Raw genomic sequence first — 16,592 nt, 5'->3', positions numbered from 1 at the left:
GTTTTTCTGAACCACCAGGTAACTATAAACCATGCCTGGTATGAGCTGGTTTATTTCTGATTTACTCTTTCTCTGGTGGTTGTGGGAGAGGTCTGTTGGGTCCTAGGCCATAGCAAAGGATTACTTACCATGGAAGAAGTGTTATTAAAAACAATGAGAAAGCAGTGAATGGATTGCTGTACATTTATCACCAGTTGGTTCTGCATTTCCTCTCAGACCTCTGCTTTCTCTTTCGTATCAGCCCTTGTTGATTGTTGATTCTGGGCTGTGGACTGAGGCAGGTGACAAGGGGAAAGGTCAGGGTGGGGTCACAGTCAGTAGACTCGACAGAGAACTATAGAAATGGTTGAGTGTAAATTCAATGCTGAACTTTTAGAAATACCCCGAACAATCTAAACCCACTCTCTGATTCAGAGAGTCAACATGAGTCCTGAGGGTGCCGTGGGCTGTGACAACTCCCACATCATGAGGAGATAATGAGGTGGGGAGAGGAGGTTAGGTGGTCCTTGCTGAAGCACAAAAGGGCCCAGGTCAGTGGGCTCCCTGACCTTGCTTTTCCAACCAGACCTTCTCTTGGCTGCAAAGGGAGCTTGCCCAGGAGCCGAGGAGGGCAGACTAAGTGCTGTGACTCAAAATTGGAAGGGGTGGGGATGGTCAGGGTCTGGGATTTGATTTTATCCTGTTTTTAAGCTAATAACTTTGCTTTAAAAAGCTAATTTGGGTAAAGAAAATATGGGGTGTATACACACACACACACACACACACATATACACACACAATGGAATATTACTCAGCTGTAAAAAGGAAAAAATGCCATTTGTAGCAATATGAATGGACCTAGACATTATCAAACTAAATGAAGTAAGTCAGAAAAAGAAAGACAAATACCATACGATTTCACTTATATGTGGGATCTAAAAAAATCATACAAATGAACTTATTTACAAAACAGAAACAGATTCACAGACATAGAAAACAAACTTGTGATTACCAAAGGGAGAAGGTGGGGAGCTGGGGATTGACACACACATATGCACTACCATATATAAAACAGAGAATCAACAAGGACCTACTCTATAGTACAGGGGACTCTACTCAGTATTCCATCATAACCTATATGGGAAAAGAATCGGAAAAAAGAATCAACGCATGTGTATATATCAGTGAATCACTTTGCTGTACACCTGAACTAATGTAACATTGTAAATCAACTATACTTCAATGTGAAATAAAAATTGGCAGAGGGGAGATGGTCATGATCAGGGATTTGATTTTATCCTATTTTAAGCTAACAAATTAGCCTAAGTATTTCATGAATGCTGGTGGAAGACATTGACTTGTGTTTCACAGAGATGGGACTTTACTACCCATGGCATAGCATGGCCACTACCATACTGGCATGGACTCTTCTTGCCACTGGCAAGTCCCTTGGGGGTAACAGAGGGGCCTGGCATGGCCATCTGCAAGGGCAGTGAATGGTGCAACAGAAGATAACCCTGAGCTTGGGAAACCTGCTGTTTAAGAACCAGCAGTGAACAGCCTCCCCTTTGCCCCAGGGGGACACTTGGTCTCATTCCTCAAGGTTCCCCTTAGCAAACAACTCTGAGAAATGAACTGGGAAAATCGTGGCCCTGCTTCCTCCACATGCCAGCAAAAATGCCCAAGGGCCTTTCAGGTTTCATGGTAAATTCCTTTTCAGACAGAGGTGCTATGGGGGATAACTTAAAACGTGTATAACCTTAAAAAATTCTTGCTTTCCATTTGCAGTCTCTAAACTTGGGGGTGAAAGCCCCAATTGTTCGGGTTCTGCTACTTGTGGGATCCCATCTATCCAGTTAGCACAGCCTCCTCTACTGTTCTCTCCTGAAGTTTGCTGCCTCATTTCAACGCTGTGCATGTTTTCAATCATGTTCTTTGCATGCTCTGCTGATTTTGAAAGCAGTGTGCACAGTGGCACGTTTGCTGATCTTGGCATTAAGAAAGCTGGGTTTGGGTCCAAGCTCTACCATTTGCCAAACAGGAGACCAACATGGCCGTCAGGCAATTCAAAGCTGGGGTGACATAATGCCTTGCCTTTGTGTAGTGAAGGACACGCCAAGATGTTCATTTTGAAAGTCTAACTTCTCCCAAAACAAGTTCCGCTGCATTCTTTATCTCACTTAGGGACACCATCTATCTGTCCAGATTCTTATCTTCCATGCCTCTGCCTCAGGCTTGCAAGCTTTACCTTTTAAGTAGTATTGTTCTTTTCATCCTCTACTCTCTCTTCTCACTGACACTGTTCATCTTGATCATGTTTCACCTGGAATCATTCAATAGTTCCCTCAGGAGCTTCTGGCCTCAGGTTCACTATCCTTCAATAGAACCATCTTACTACTCACTGCCTGGTCTTTTCATTTCGCTCATTTCAAATACCTCTCATCCTTGTCCAGTCAAATCCCCTTACAGCATGCTTTTTCCTTAAGTCCTTCTGTCCCTTACCTTGTATTATTGTTACTTACTTCTTGTATTTCTTAGCTCCCAGCATGGTGTTTTAAATCATTGAGTCTTTGACGTTCTTCCTACCTGGAATGACAATCCTCTCTATCTAAGCCCCATTCCTTTAAAAACTCAGGTCTTCTAATAGCCAATGACATGATACAAGGAAAGGAAATAAGGAGTATAAAATTGGAACTGATATTATAACCCAGGAAAACTCAAAACAATCAACAGAAAAATTACGATAAGCAATAAGAGAATTCAGTAAGGTAGCTTGATCAAAATAGTACCCAGAAACATCCATCAAATGGGAGATGGAATGTTTCAATGTATTATGGTACATCCATATGGTGTGATGTGATGGTGCAGTCAAAGACGACAAGGGCATTTCCTATATCCCGACATGGAAATATTTCTAAGATATGTTGTTTAAAAAAGTTGCTTTACAATGTATATAATATGTCACCTCTGTAAAGAAGGAGGAGGGATAAATATATTTGTGCAAGGAAACTCTGTATGCAGGTCAAGAAGCAACAGTTAGAACTGGACAGATCCACTCACAGTCTGGAACAGACTGGTTCTAAATTGGGAGAGGAGTACATCAAGGCTATATATTGTCACCCTGCTTATTTAACTTATATGCAGAGTACATCATGCAAAATGCCAGGCTGGATGAAGCACAAGCTGGAATCAAGATTGCCAGGAGAAATATCAATAGCCTCAGATATGCAGATGACACCACCCTTATGGCAGAAAGCGAAGAAGAACTAAAGAGCCTCTTAATGAAAGTGAAAGAGGAGAGTGAAAAAACTGGCTTAAAATTCAACATTCAGAAAACTAAAATCATGGCATCTGATCCCATAACTTCATGCCAAAGAGATGGGGAAACAATGGAAACAGTGAGAGCCTTTATTTTTTGGTATCCAAAATCACTGCAGATGGTAACTGCAGCCATGAAATCAAGACACTTGCTCCTTGGAAGAAAAGCTATGACAAACCTAGACAGCATATTATAAAGCAGAGACATTACTTTGCCAACAAAGGTCCATCTAGCCAAAGCTATGGTGTTTCCATGTATGGGTGTGAGAGCCGGACCATAAAGAAAGCTGAGCACTGAAGAATTGATGCTTTTGAACTGTGGTATTGGAGAAGACTTGAGAGTCCCTTGGACTGCAAGGAGATCAAACCAGTCAATCCTAAAGGAAATCAGTCTTGAATATTCATTGGAAGGACTGACGCTGAAGCTGAAACTCCCAATACTTTGGCCACCTGATGTGAAGAACTAACTCGTTGGAAAAGACCCTGATGGTGGGAAAGATTGAAGGCAGGAGGAGAAGGGGACGACAGAGGATGAGATGATTGGATGGCATCACTGACTCAATGGACATGAGTCTAAGTAGACTCTGGGAGTTGGTGATGAACAGGGAAGCCTGGTGTGCCACAGTCCATGGGGTTGCAAAGAGTTGGATGCGACTGAGCAACTGAACTCCAAAATCACTACAGATGGTGACTGCAGCCATGAAATTAAAAGATGCTTACTTCTTGGAAGAAAAGTTATGACCAACCTAGATAGCATGTTCAAAAGCAGAGACATTACTTTGCCAACAAAGGTTCGTCTAGTCAAGGCTATGGTTTTTCCTGTGGTCATGTATGGATGTGAGAATTGGACTGTGAAGAAGGCTGAGCAACAAAGAATTGATGCTTTTGAACTGTGGTGTTGAAGAAGACTCTTGAGAGTCCCTTGGACTGCAAGGAGATCCAACCAGTCCATTTTGAAGGAGATCAGCCCTGGGATTTCTTTGGAAGGAATGATGCTAAAGCTGAAACTCCAGTACTTAAGCCACCTCATGGGAAGAGTTGACTCATTGGAAAAGACTCTGATGCTGGAAGGGATTGGGGGCAGGAGGAGAAGGGGATGACAGAGGGTGAGATGGCTGGATGGCGTCACCGACTCGATGGACGTGAGTCTGAGTGAACTCCGGGAGTTGGTGATGGACAGGGAGGCCTGGCGTGCTGCGATTCATGGGGTCGCAAAGAGTCGGATACGACTGAGTGACTGATCTGATCTGATCTGATCTGAGCAACTGAACTGAACTGAACTGAAGGAAACTCTTGAATGATAATAAGAAAGTATAAAAGTTCTTGCTTTGGGGGACTTCCCTGGTGGTCCATTGGTTAAGAATCCGCATTGCAATGCAGAGGACAGGAGTTCAATTCCCAGTCAAGGAAATAAGATCACACATACTGCATAGCAACTAAGCCCTCGGGCCACAACTACTGAGCCCGTGTGCTCGGGAGCCCATGTGCCACAACTAGAGTCTGTGTGCCACGACAAAGGATCTCACATGATGCAAGGGAGATCCAGCATGCTGCAACTGGGGCCCAATGCGGCCATATTAATTAATTAACTAAAAGTTTTTGCTTTTGAACAGGGATAGTGGAGAGGGTTGGAAGGAGACAGGACAGTACAGGGGCAAGACTTCCCACCACACACTTTATATTGTTGAGTTTTGAATTAGATGAGCTTATTCAAAAGACTCAAAACAAAAACAAAAAACAAAACCTCAAGCAGTATCCCTGCTCCTTTATGTCTCCTTCACATGAGAGGAAGTCCAGTGCAGTGGCCAGGAGCAGAGGCTTGGTGTCCAACATGTCTGGATCTAATCCCATGCCTCCACTTAAAACAACTTTTTGACTGAGGAAAGTCATGTGTTCTTTGAGTCTCAATTTTCTCCTTATAATTTGGGAATAACAGTCCTCAAAGTAACACTTCTAGATGCATATTGCGATGATGTTTGCAATGTAATTAACATGGTACTTTAAATAAAATCAGCACTTGGCATTTTATACATACATATTGACATATATCTACATAATATACACCCATATATACACACACAGTTAATCCTTGAATAACACGGGGGTGAGGGGTACTGAAACCTCACGCACTCAAAAACCCAAGTACTGCTATCTCTGTTTGAAAAACAAAGGAATTGGTAAATGGCTCATCTAAAGTTGTAACAGTTTAGATAGAATCAGGACTCAAATCCTAGATCTGCTGATTCCAGATACGGTGACCACTAATTGAAAACAAACTTTCCCCCACATTTAAAGATATGTAAAATGGCCAAAAAAAACACACACACCAAATTTATCGTTACCAAAGGGGGTGGTGGAAGGGTAAATTAGGAGTTTAAGATTAGCCATCTGCTATATATAAAATAGATAAACAACAAGTTCCTACCATATAGCACAGTTCAGTTCAGTTCAGTCACTCAGTTGTGTCTGACTCTTTGTGACCCCATGGACTGCAGCATGCCAGGCTTCCCTGTCCATCACCAACTCCCGGAGCTTGTCCATGGAGTCAGTGATGCCATCCAACCATCTCATCCTCTGTCATCCCCTTCTCCTCTTGCCTTCAATCTTTCCCAGCATCAGGGTCTTTTTCAATGAGTCAGTTATTCACATCAAGTGGCCAAAGTATTGCAGTTTCAGCTTCAGTCTTCCCAAGGAATATTCAAGACTGATTTCCTTTAGGATTGACTGGTTTGATCTCCTTGAAGTCCAAAGGACTCTCAAGAGTCTTCTCCAACACCACAGTTCAAAAGCATCAATTCTTTGGTACTCAGCTTTCTTTATGGTTCAACTCTCACACTCATATATGACCTCTGGAGAAACCATAGCTTTGACTAGATGGATCTTTGTTGGCAAAGTGATGTCTCTGCTTTTTAATATGCTAAGTTTGTCATAGGTTTTCTTCTAAGGAGCAAGTGTCTTTTAATTTCATGGGTGCAGTCACCATCTGCAGGTATTTTGGAGCCCAAGAAAATAAAGTCTGTCATTGTTTCCATTGTTTCCCCATCTATTTGGTATGAAGTGATGGGATTGGATGCCGTGATCTTAGTTTTCTGAATGTTGAGTTTTAAGCCAGCTCTTTCACTTTCACCAAAAGGCTCTTTAGTTCCTCTTAGCTTTCTGTCATAAGGGTGGTATCATCTGTATATTTGAGGTTATTGACATTTCTTCTGTAAATCTTGATTCCAGGAACAATATTCAGTGTCCTGTAATAAACCATAATGTAAAAGAATATGAAAAAAATATATTTATATAACTGAGTTATCTTGCTGTACATTAGAAACACAACATTGTAAATCAACTTGCATAAAAAATTAAAAAAATAAGGATGTATAAAATGAAAATATAGATACTATATTTTGGGGAGAAAAAATTCAGATATATAAATGGACCCTTGCAGTTCAAATCCATGCTTTTTGAGTCAACTGTACACACACGTGTGCATGCGTGCACACACACACACCTATACATATAAAATACATACATGTATGTTTCAGGAGAAGCATAGTTCATGCTACACAGCTTCTCTTCAACAGGGCACAGACGTTCTCTCTCCAGCCAGGATTTAGGCAGGTAAGAAGTAACTTGGGCTTCAAAACACGTGGCTGCAAACCGGAAGGCAATAGAGCACATGTTGCCCTTAGAAACACGTTACTAGATTCACATGTCTTCAAAATAGGGACATTTTACATCCAAACCAAGATTTCTGGCTTTTTAGAAAAATTAAGGCATATGGAAATACGAGGCCTGTATTACAGCAGACATGTTTCCAAGAGGCAGTGCTGAGTGTCAGCGTCCCCTTTAGAAGAAGTGAGTTCCCCTCATTTCACCATAGGGCCCCAACTTCTAGCACTCACCACCCCAGCCCGGACCAGTCCCATTTACACTACTTCTCTGTCTCATGCAGGTATTTAAATCAATGATTTCTCACCTAAAATGTAATTTATCTCTCATACTTCAGCATCTATGTTTCACATTTAAACCATAGGTCTGCTCTGTACCCACCTCAGGTAAATTAGATTAGTGGATTGGCACATAGTTTTACCCTTGTATTATAAAAAATGGCAACACCCTCCTAGACTGCTGTGCTGTTTAAGTTCTCAGGGAGATAAATGTTCTATTTCAAACATATTCATTTCCCTTCCAACTTACTTCCTCATCTTAGAGACATTTGTAGTGTGTTTTGATAGGTATCTTGGAGGAGTTAAGATATTGTGAAAACTGATCCCGAATAAATTTTCACTTAGGTTTTGTTTGGCTGTGTATCCTTTAAGTTTGCTTATTGGTTTATTTCTCTGAATGTTAGATTTTCCTGCAATTTCTGACGTCCAGGCAAAGGTGGATGAATGTAGTTCTGAAATGACCATGAGATACCTAGACAATCAGAATTAATTGGCGAGAGAGACGGATATGGCTACTCCAGGGAGAGCCACCATGGTTTGAGGAATGCAAAGGCTTCTCTCTACAGGATGACTTTTTTCTTTCCTGAGCTAAAGGATGAAAATGGAAAACTCTTCCTACTTCTATTCAGGAACTGAAACTCACCATATTTCTTCCAAACATCTCCTTTGATTCTCCTAAGTTGGCTAATGGTCTCTTTGTTTATATTTAAATGCTTATATTTCCTATGTTGTTGTTCAGTTGCTAACTTGTGTCCGATTCTCTGAGACCCCATGAACTGCAGCACACCAGGCTTCCCTGTCCTTCACTATCTCCCAGAGTTTGCTCAAACTCATGTCTATTGAGTTAGTGATGCCATCAAACTATCTCATCCTCTGTTTCCCCTTCTACTCTCACCCTCAACCTTTCCCAGCATCAGGGTCTTTTCCAATGAGTTGGCTCTTCCCATCAGGTGGCTAAAGTATTGGAGCTTCAACTTCAGCATCAGTCCTTCCAATGAATATTCAGGGTTGATTTCCTTTAGGATTTACTGGTTGGATCTCCTTGTGGTCCAAGGGACTCTCAACAGTCTTCTCCAGCACCACAGTTTGAAGCATCAGTTCTTCAGCACTCAGTCTTCTTTATGGTCCACCTCACACAGCCATACATGACTACTGGAAAACCATAGCTTTGACTGTAGAACTATATATTTTCTGTTTGTTGTAGAGTCACTCAGTCGTGTCTGACTCTTTGTAACCCCATGGACTTCAGCACACCAGGCTTCCCTATCCATCACTAATTTCCAGAGTTTACTCAATCACATGTCCATTGAGTCGGTGATGCCATCCAACCATCCCATCTTCTGTCGTCCCCTTCTCCTCCTGCCTTCAATCTTTCCCAGCATCAGGGTCTTTTCAAATGAGTCAGCTCTTCGCATCAGGTGGCCAGAGTATTGGAGTTTCAGCTTCAACATCAGTCCTTCCAATGAATATTCAGGACTGATTTCTTTTAGGATGGACTGGTTGGATCTCCTTGCAGTCCAAGAGACCCTCAAGAGTCTTCTCCAATACCACAGTTTAAAAGCATCAATTCTTCAGTGTTTGGCTTTCTTTATAGTCCAACTCTCACATCCATACACGACTACTGGAAAAACCATAGCCATGACTAGACGGACCTTTGTTGGCAAAGTAATGTTTCTGCTTTTGAATATGCTGTCTAGGTTGGTCATAATCTTCCTTCCAAGGAGTAAGCGTCTTTTAATTTCATGACTGCAATCACCATCTGCAGTGATTTTGGCGCCCCCCTCCCCACCCCCGCAAAAAAAAAATAAAGTCTGTCACTGTTTCCATTGCTTTCCCATCTATTTGCCATGAAGTGATGGGACCAGATGCCATGAACTTAGTTTTTTGAATGTTGAGTTTTAAGCCAACTTTTTCACTCTCCTCTTTCACTTTCATCACGAGACTCTTTAGTTTTTCTTTGCTTTCTGCCATAAGGGTGGTGTCATCTGCATATCTGAGGTTACTGATTTTTCTCCCAGCAATCTTGATTCCAGCTTGTGCTTCTTCCAGCCCAGTATTTCTCATGATGTACTCTGCATATAAGTTAAATAAGCAGGGTAACAATATACAGCCTTGACGTACTCCTTTCCTGATTTAGATCCAGTCTGTTGTTCCGTGCCCAGTTCTAACTGTTGCTTCCTGACCTGCATACAGATTTCTCAAGAGGCAGGTCAGGTGGTCTGGTATTTCCATCTCTTTCAGAATTTTCCACAGTTTATTGTGATCCACATAGTCAAAGGCTTTAGCATAGTCAATAAAGCAGAAATAGATGTTTTTCTGGAACTCTCTTACTTTTTTGAGGATCCAGCGGATGCTGGCAATTTGATTTCTAGTTCCTCTGTCTTTTCTAAATCCAGCTTGAACATCTGGAAGTTTACAGTTCACATATTATTGAAGCCTGACTTGGAGAATTTTGAGCATTACTTTACTAGTGTGTGAGGTGGGTGCAATTGTGCAGTAGTTTGAGCATTCTTTGGCATTGCCTTTCTTTGGGATTGAAATGAAAACTGACCTTTTCCAGTCCTGTGGCCACTGCTGAGTTTTCCAAATTTGCTGGCATATTGAGTGCAGCACTTTCACAGCATCATCTTTCAGGATTTGGAATAGCTCAACTGGAATTCTATCACCTCCACTAGCTTTGTTCGTAGTGATGCATTCTAAGGCCCACTTGACTTCACATTCCAGGATGTCTGGCTCTAGGTCGGTAATCACACCATTGTGATTATCTTGGTCGTGAAGATCTTTTTTGTACAGTTCTTCTGTGTATTCTTGCCACCTCTTCTTAATATCTTCTGCTTCCCTTAGGTCCATACCATTTCTGTCCTTTATCGAGCCCATCTTTGCATGAAATGTTCCTTTGGTATCTCTGATTTTCCTGAAGAGATCTCTAGTCTTTCCCATTCTGTTGTTTTCCTCTATTTCTTTGCATTGATCGCTGAAGAAGGCTTTCTTATCTCTTCTTGCTATTCTTTGGAACTCTGCAGTCAGATGTTTGTATCTTTCCTGTTCTCCTTTGCTTTTCACTTCTCTTCTTTTCACAGCTATTTGTAAGGCCTCCCCAGACAGCCATTTTGCTTTTTTGCATTTCTTTTCCATGGGGATGGTCTTGGTCCCTGTCTCCTGTACAATGTCATGAACCTCATTCCATAGTTCATCAGGCACTCTATCTATCAGATCTAGGCCCTTAAATCTATTTCTCACTTCCACTGTATAATCATAAGGGATTTTATTTAGGTCATACCTGAATGGTCTAGTGGTTTTCCCTACTTTCTTCTATAGGCGCCTCAAACTCAATGTCCAAAACTGCACTCTCATCTTCGAAAGCCAAACCTGCTCCCACGTTCGTCTCATCTCAGCAGATGACTCCTCCATCCACTTGGTTGCCCAGGCTCCTCGCAGTTCTAAGTTTCACAGGACCGTGTCAGTCTTGGTCACCACTAGCACAGTGAGTGGCCCACACATAGCAGATGTGTATAGGTACAACAAAGGAAGGGGGCAGATTGGGTCCTTAGGTTTCTGACTCCTGTCAATCCTCTTGGAATAAAAGCCATTCTCTACCCTCCTCCTATCCCATTTTGGTCTGAATTGATCAAACCAAGCACTGTTTGCTTTAGAAATACTTCCCTAACTATCATCCCACCTCCCTCCATGATCTGCTAAATGCTATAATTTTCTGCATATGCTCTAGTCATAGTTCATAGCAGATGGCTTCCACGACGAGTTCATCCACCAACTCCCCAAAGGATGAAGTAGGTATCTTCTTTATATCCTACTGCCTATTTGCTTGATGGAAGGAAGCAAAGAAGGAAGGACAAACTGATAGGAATTCTACGTTTAAAAATGAGTATGGGGCTTGGAAGAAGTCTATGGCAGAGACAGATGTGAATTATCCATGGTGATGCCACTGGGGTGATTGCTTCTGCTCTGGAGGATGTGTGAGGGACACATTCTTCCATGTCTGTAGGAGTTGAGATGGAAGGTGGTCTCCAGTAATGAGTAACAAGGACTAGCAAGAATGTCCCTATCTAAAAAACAATTGCTTTGAAGAAGTGCTACTCCAGGGTAGCCAGATCTTCTGATCTCCCTCTCTCTTTTTTTTTTTTTCCCAAAAGAAATCAGAAATAAATATATTTCTGAATGAGAAATCTCCTACATTTTAAATGCTGGTCAAACTAAAGACAGAGAAGGCAAAGGCAACCCACTCCAGTACTCTTGCCTGGAAAATCCCATGGATGGAGGACCCTGGTAGGCTGCAGTCCATGGGGTCGCTAAGAGTCGGACACAACTGAGCGACTTCACTTTCACTTTCATGCATTGGAGAAGGAAAGGGCAACCCACTCCAGTGTTCTTGCCTGGAGAATCCCAGGGTTGGGGGAGCCTGGTGGGCTGCCGTCTATCGGGTAGCACAGAGTCGGACATGACTGAAGTGACTTAGCAGCAGCAGCAAACTAAAGAATGTGAAAGTTGCTCAGTTGTGTCCGACTTTTTGCGACCCCACAGACTATACAGTTCATGGAATTCTCCAGACCAGAATACTGGAGTAGGTAGCCTATCCCTTCTTCAGGGGATCTTCCCAACCCAGGGATTGAACCCAGGTCTCCTGCATTGCAGGTGACTCTTTACCATCTGAGCCACCAGGGAAGCCCAAGAATACTGGGGTGGGATTGAACCAGGGTCTCCTGCATTGCAGGTGGTTTCTTTACCTGGTCAAGGTAAAGAAAAGGTGGTTTCTTTACCTGACCAGGAAAGCTGGTCAAACTAAACATTAGGCCAGATTCAGGCTTTAGCTTGACAAATTGTAATTTCTAGTACAACATTGAAGAATGTTGACTTTTAAACCATCAGATTGTGGGGAATTCCCTGGTGGTCCAGTGGTTAGGATGCCATTCTTCCACTGCAGGAGGCATGGGTTCGACCCCTGGTCAGGGAATTAAGATTCTGCATGCCACGTGGCCAAAACCAAAATGAAACAGTATCAATTTTTGTATATATTGAAAATGAGACAGAGGCCACATTTGAAAGGGAAAAATAAAAAAGCAAATGGGGAAATCTATCTATAAGAACACCCTCATCAGTTGATAGCTGAGTTAACTTAGGAAACACATGTTCGAAGAAAATGGAAAATTTATAAAAGGTGTCGTTGAATTGAATATTGAATCAGGTTCTTGATTTGATTTTGGAGTAGGAATGAGCTGTGTATGAAAGAGGTCCAGTACTGAAAAACGAGGGATTTGTTCAATAGTTTTTTAGGTCCTTGTGTTATATTCAATAACACTGCAGAAGAAGCAAATACCACAGAATCCAAATACGAAAGTGTATCTAAGTCACTGAGCTCTCTGCTTACCTCAGGAATGAATTGCACAATTTGGAAAACTGATTTTAATAAAGAATTGGACTGTGTTTACTGCTGCTAAGCTGCTAAGTCGCTTCAGTCGTGTCCGACTCTGTGCGACCCCATAGATGGCAGCCCACCAGGCTCCCCTGTCCCTGGGATTCTCCAGGCAAGAACACTGGAGTGGGTTGCCCTTTCCTTCTCCAATGCATGAAAGTGAAAAGTCAAAGTGAAGTCGCTCAGTTGTGTCCGACTCTTCGCGACCCCATGGACTGCAGCCCACCAGGCTCCTCCATCCATGGGATTTTCCAGGCAAGAGTACTGGACTGGGGTGCCATCGCCTTCTCCATTTTTAAAATTATATTAAAATTACTTTTATGCTTTGAATATTATAAAATACCACACGAACTAAGTACTTCATTAAATCCTATTGCAAACCTATGAATTGGGTTGTTTTTATTCTCATTCTTTCACACTAAGAAACAATTGATCAGAAAGGTTTGTTCATTCATTCATTCATGTGACAAATATTTATTTGATTTAATATACTGGGCATACAACGATGAACAAAGCAGACAAAAAAATCCCTGCCTTCATGGAACTTATTCTCCTGGTGAAATCAAGTAGTCACAGAGACATAATAATTAGCCTTCCTTTCAGACACAGAGCTGTCCTTGAATCCAGGCCTCCTGTTAAATCTTTTACAAAACATCTAGCAAGTGGTCAGTACTCTTTAGCAGTAGCAATTTTGAGGAGCCAGCAGGGGGCAGACATACGACAATGGAAGTTCTCAGGGCAGCTAAGTAGCCTCTGGCCCTCTCCCCAGCTTCATGACCTCAGCAGAGAGCCCTCCATGCCATCTGTGACAGTGAGATTACATCTGCTCTGTTTATGGAAGAGCTTCTGTGAAAATACATCAGCAAATAAGATTTTAAAGGATGCTAGTGCTTGTAAAATCCTATGTATGTATTTGTGTAATGCTTGATACAGTAAATGAAGAGCTTCTAGGTAAATTGTAAATACAGTGTTTTATATAATATTATACAAGTAACCGGATACAAACATAGATTAGCCAGCTGTGAAATTTTCAGCAATCTCAGAAAATGTGGAGTGGTGTTCTAGGTGGTTGAGTTAGCTTTAATGATGTTGCTTTAAAGAGGTGTCATTTGGGACTTCCCTCAGGGTTCAGTGGTTAAAACTCTGCACTCCCACTGCAGGGGGCTTGGGTTTGATCCCTGGTCAGGGAACCAGATTCCACACGCTGCAACTAAGGGTTTGCATGCCGCAGCTAAAGATCCCGCATGCTGCAAGGAAGATGGACGATCTCATGTGCCACAACTAAGACCTGCAGCCAAATAAATAAATAAAAATTATATATATATATATATATATATATCACATCATCTAGTTGCTCAGTAGTGTCCGACTCTTTGTGACCCCATGGTCTGCCAGGCTCTCTGTCCACGGGATTCTCCAGGCAAGAATACTGCAGTGGGTTGCCAGTTCCTTCTCCAGGGAATCTTCCTGACCCAGGAATCAAACCTGGGTCTCCCACATTGCAGGCAGATTTTTTTTTTCACCATCTGAGCCACCATAAACATATACATATATGGGTTCCCCAGGTGGCGTTAGTGGTAAAGAACCTGCCTGCCAATGCAGGAGAACTAAGAGACGCTTGTTCCATCCCTGGGTTGGGAAGAATTCCTGGAAGAGGTCAAGCAAGCCACTCCAGTATTCTTGCCTGGAAAACACCATGGACAAAGGAGCCTGGTGAGCTACAGTCCATAGGGTTGCAAAGAGTTGGACACAACTGAAGCAACTTAGCACATGCGCGTATTTATGTGTGTGAGTGTGTGTGTTCAGTTGCTTCAGCTGTGCTTGCATCTTTGTGATCCCACGGATCGTAGCCCACCTACTCCTTTGTCCATGGGATTTTCCCAGCAAGAACACTGGAGTGCATTCCATGCCCACCTCCAGGGGATCTTCCTAACCCAGGGATCAAACGTGCATCTTTTGCACTGCAGGCAGATTCTTTACCACTGAGCCACTGAGGAAGCCCATAAATACATTTAGCTGTCCTTAGAAACATTTAGTTTCTGCCAGCAGTTGAGAGGCACAGGCAAATAGAGCCAGACACAGGAAGAGCTACTGAGAAGAGCTGACTTCCAGGGAGATAAGAAGTGGACATCCCCTCATTTGTACACTGAACAAATATTTGTGGGTTTCCTACCATGTCTGTTTTGTTCATTGCTGTATTCTTAGTACCTCCAAACAAACTTGCTGCCGTGACTATATTAATGTGTTTATATTAGGTAGTAAGTGCTATGATGAGAAGTAGCACAGGATGAAAGAAGGAGATGGGGAAAGGGGAGGTGACATTTATCAGAGTAACTGAAGACAGCTGCCTCAATAAACAAACCCATGCAATGTCACTAGCTTACCCAACTAAGGTTTTTTTTCCTCTTACAAAATCCAATTGCAGTTGGTGACTCAGGGGACCAAGCTCCCTGCCTATTACTTACAGGTTCTCCAAGGCAGGAAAAGAAAGGAGCGATGGAAGATTCACGTTGATTTGGAATGAAGTGAAGGTGCAGTATGGTGGCCCTTTGGGGAAAGAGGAACCCAGACAGAGAAAACAGCAAAGAGAGTAAAGCTGAGCAAAGTGGGAAATCAACCACCCTTCTTAGATCTGTAAGAAAAGTGGGGTCACAGGGCAAACTCCCCAAATTGGAGAGACCCACGGGAGAATATAGAGAATCACAACTTCCTAGAGTAGAAACCTCTGCAGGAACCAGGGCTGGATAGGAAAACCTGAACTGTAATTCAGGAATTGCTGAAGGCTTAGTGTGGACAACTCTGAGAGTCACAAACCCCAGGGAGACCCAGTCATCAGGGCATCCCACACATCTGTGAGTTTTACCTCTTGGATCTCTACCACGTGCTCACAGTGAATGTCAAAGAGTTGTTCTGGCAGGGAAAAAGGAACCACTTTGAAATATTCCAGAGCATTCTGTTCTTCTTCACAAGAACTTCCCTCAGGAGAAACTTTCGCCAGAGCCTAAGCTGCTTGGGCTTTAATGGAGCCCAGCTAATCTGGGGGCAGGGAAGTGCCCAATTCCAGCACCCTCTAGCCATCTAGCCTCACCTAAGAGAAGCACATGTGAAGTTCACAATCCAGAGACACAACCTCACCAAAAGCTTGGGACCTAATCATAGACTAAAAGGTTTCCCAGCCCCCTACATCTTACTATATATCACTAAAGGCCAATACATCATGCCTGGCAAGCAAGAAAATATTACAAGGCATACTAAAAGGCAAAAATATAGTTGGAATAGAGAAAGATCAAGCATTAGAACCAGATTCGTATATGGCCAGGATGTTGGAATGATCAGATTGGGAAATTAAAACAACTATGATTAAAAAGCTAAGGGCTCTGATGAATAAAGGAGACAGTATACAAGTACTGATGGGAAGTGCAAGCAGAGAAATGGAAATTCGAGGAACTAAAAGAAATGCTAGAGCTCAAAAACACTGTAAAGAAATGAAGAACGCCTTTGATGGACTTACAGTAGATTGCACTTGACTGAAGAAAGGAAAGGGTGCATGGGTACAGCTTGTAGGAGATGAAGCTCTTCATGCCCTTGAACTTGTCTGCTAGGTGGGGCTATTGATGATGCACTGGAAGGGGTAGGGGTTCTTCCTGCCACTTGGGGCCAAGGGGCTGAGCGCCATGCACAACTTGTCCCCATCTTTCCTCTTCCCATGCTTTCCAACATCATACTGGAAGTCCTAGCTAAGGCAATGAAGAATAGGAAAAGTTATACAGTTTGGGAAGGAAGAAATAAAACTGTTTGCAGAGGATATGATTATTTATGCATAAAAATCCAATAGAATCACAACAAATTCCACCCCACTATGAAATCCATAATACATTATAGCAAGGTTGCAGGATGCAGGGATAATATACAAAAGCCAACTGTTTTCC

At 42.5% G+C, this 16,592-nt stretch overlaps 1 long non-coding RNA gene across 1 annotated transcript; it reads right to left on the bottom strand.

Annotated features, from left to right (window-relative positions):
* Positions 1-5,734: 5,734 nt before the first annotated feature.
* On the bottom strand, positions 5,735-6,942 carry LOC139178056 (uncharacterized). The gene is made up of 2 exons (XR_011562488.1): positions 6,818-6,942; positions 5,735-6,539 (listed from the first exon to the last, which is right to left on the bottom strand). It is a non-coding gene; the product is annotated as an uncharacterized lncRNA (long non-coding RNA).
* Positions 6,943-16,592: the final 9,650 nt, after the last annotated feature.

Source organism: Bos indicus, chromosome 20 (genome assembly GCF_029378745.1).
Source record: "Bos indicus isolate NIAB-ARS_2022 breed Sahiwal x Tharparkar chromosome 20, NIAB-ARS_B.indTharparkar_mat_pri_1.0, whole genome shotgun sequence".
Taxonomy (NCBI): Eukaryota; Metazoa; Chordata; class Mammalia; order Artiodactyla; family Bovidae; genus Bos; species Bos indicus.
The sequence above is the reverse complement of the archived record's forward strand: the minus strand, read 5'-3'. Positions and strand labels throughout refer to the sequence as shown.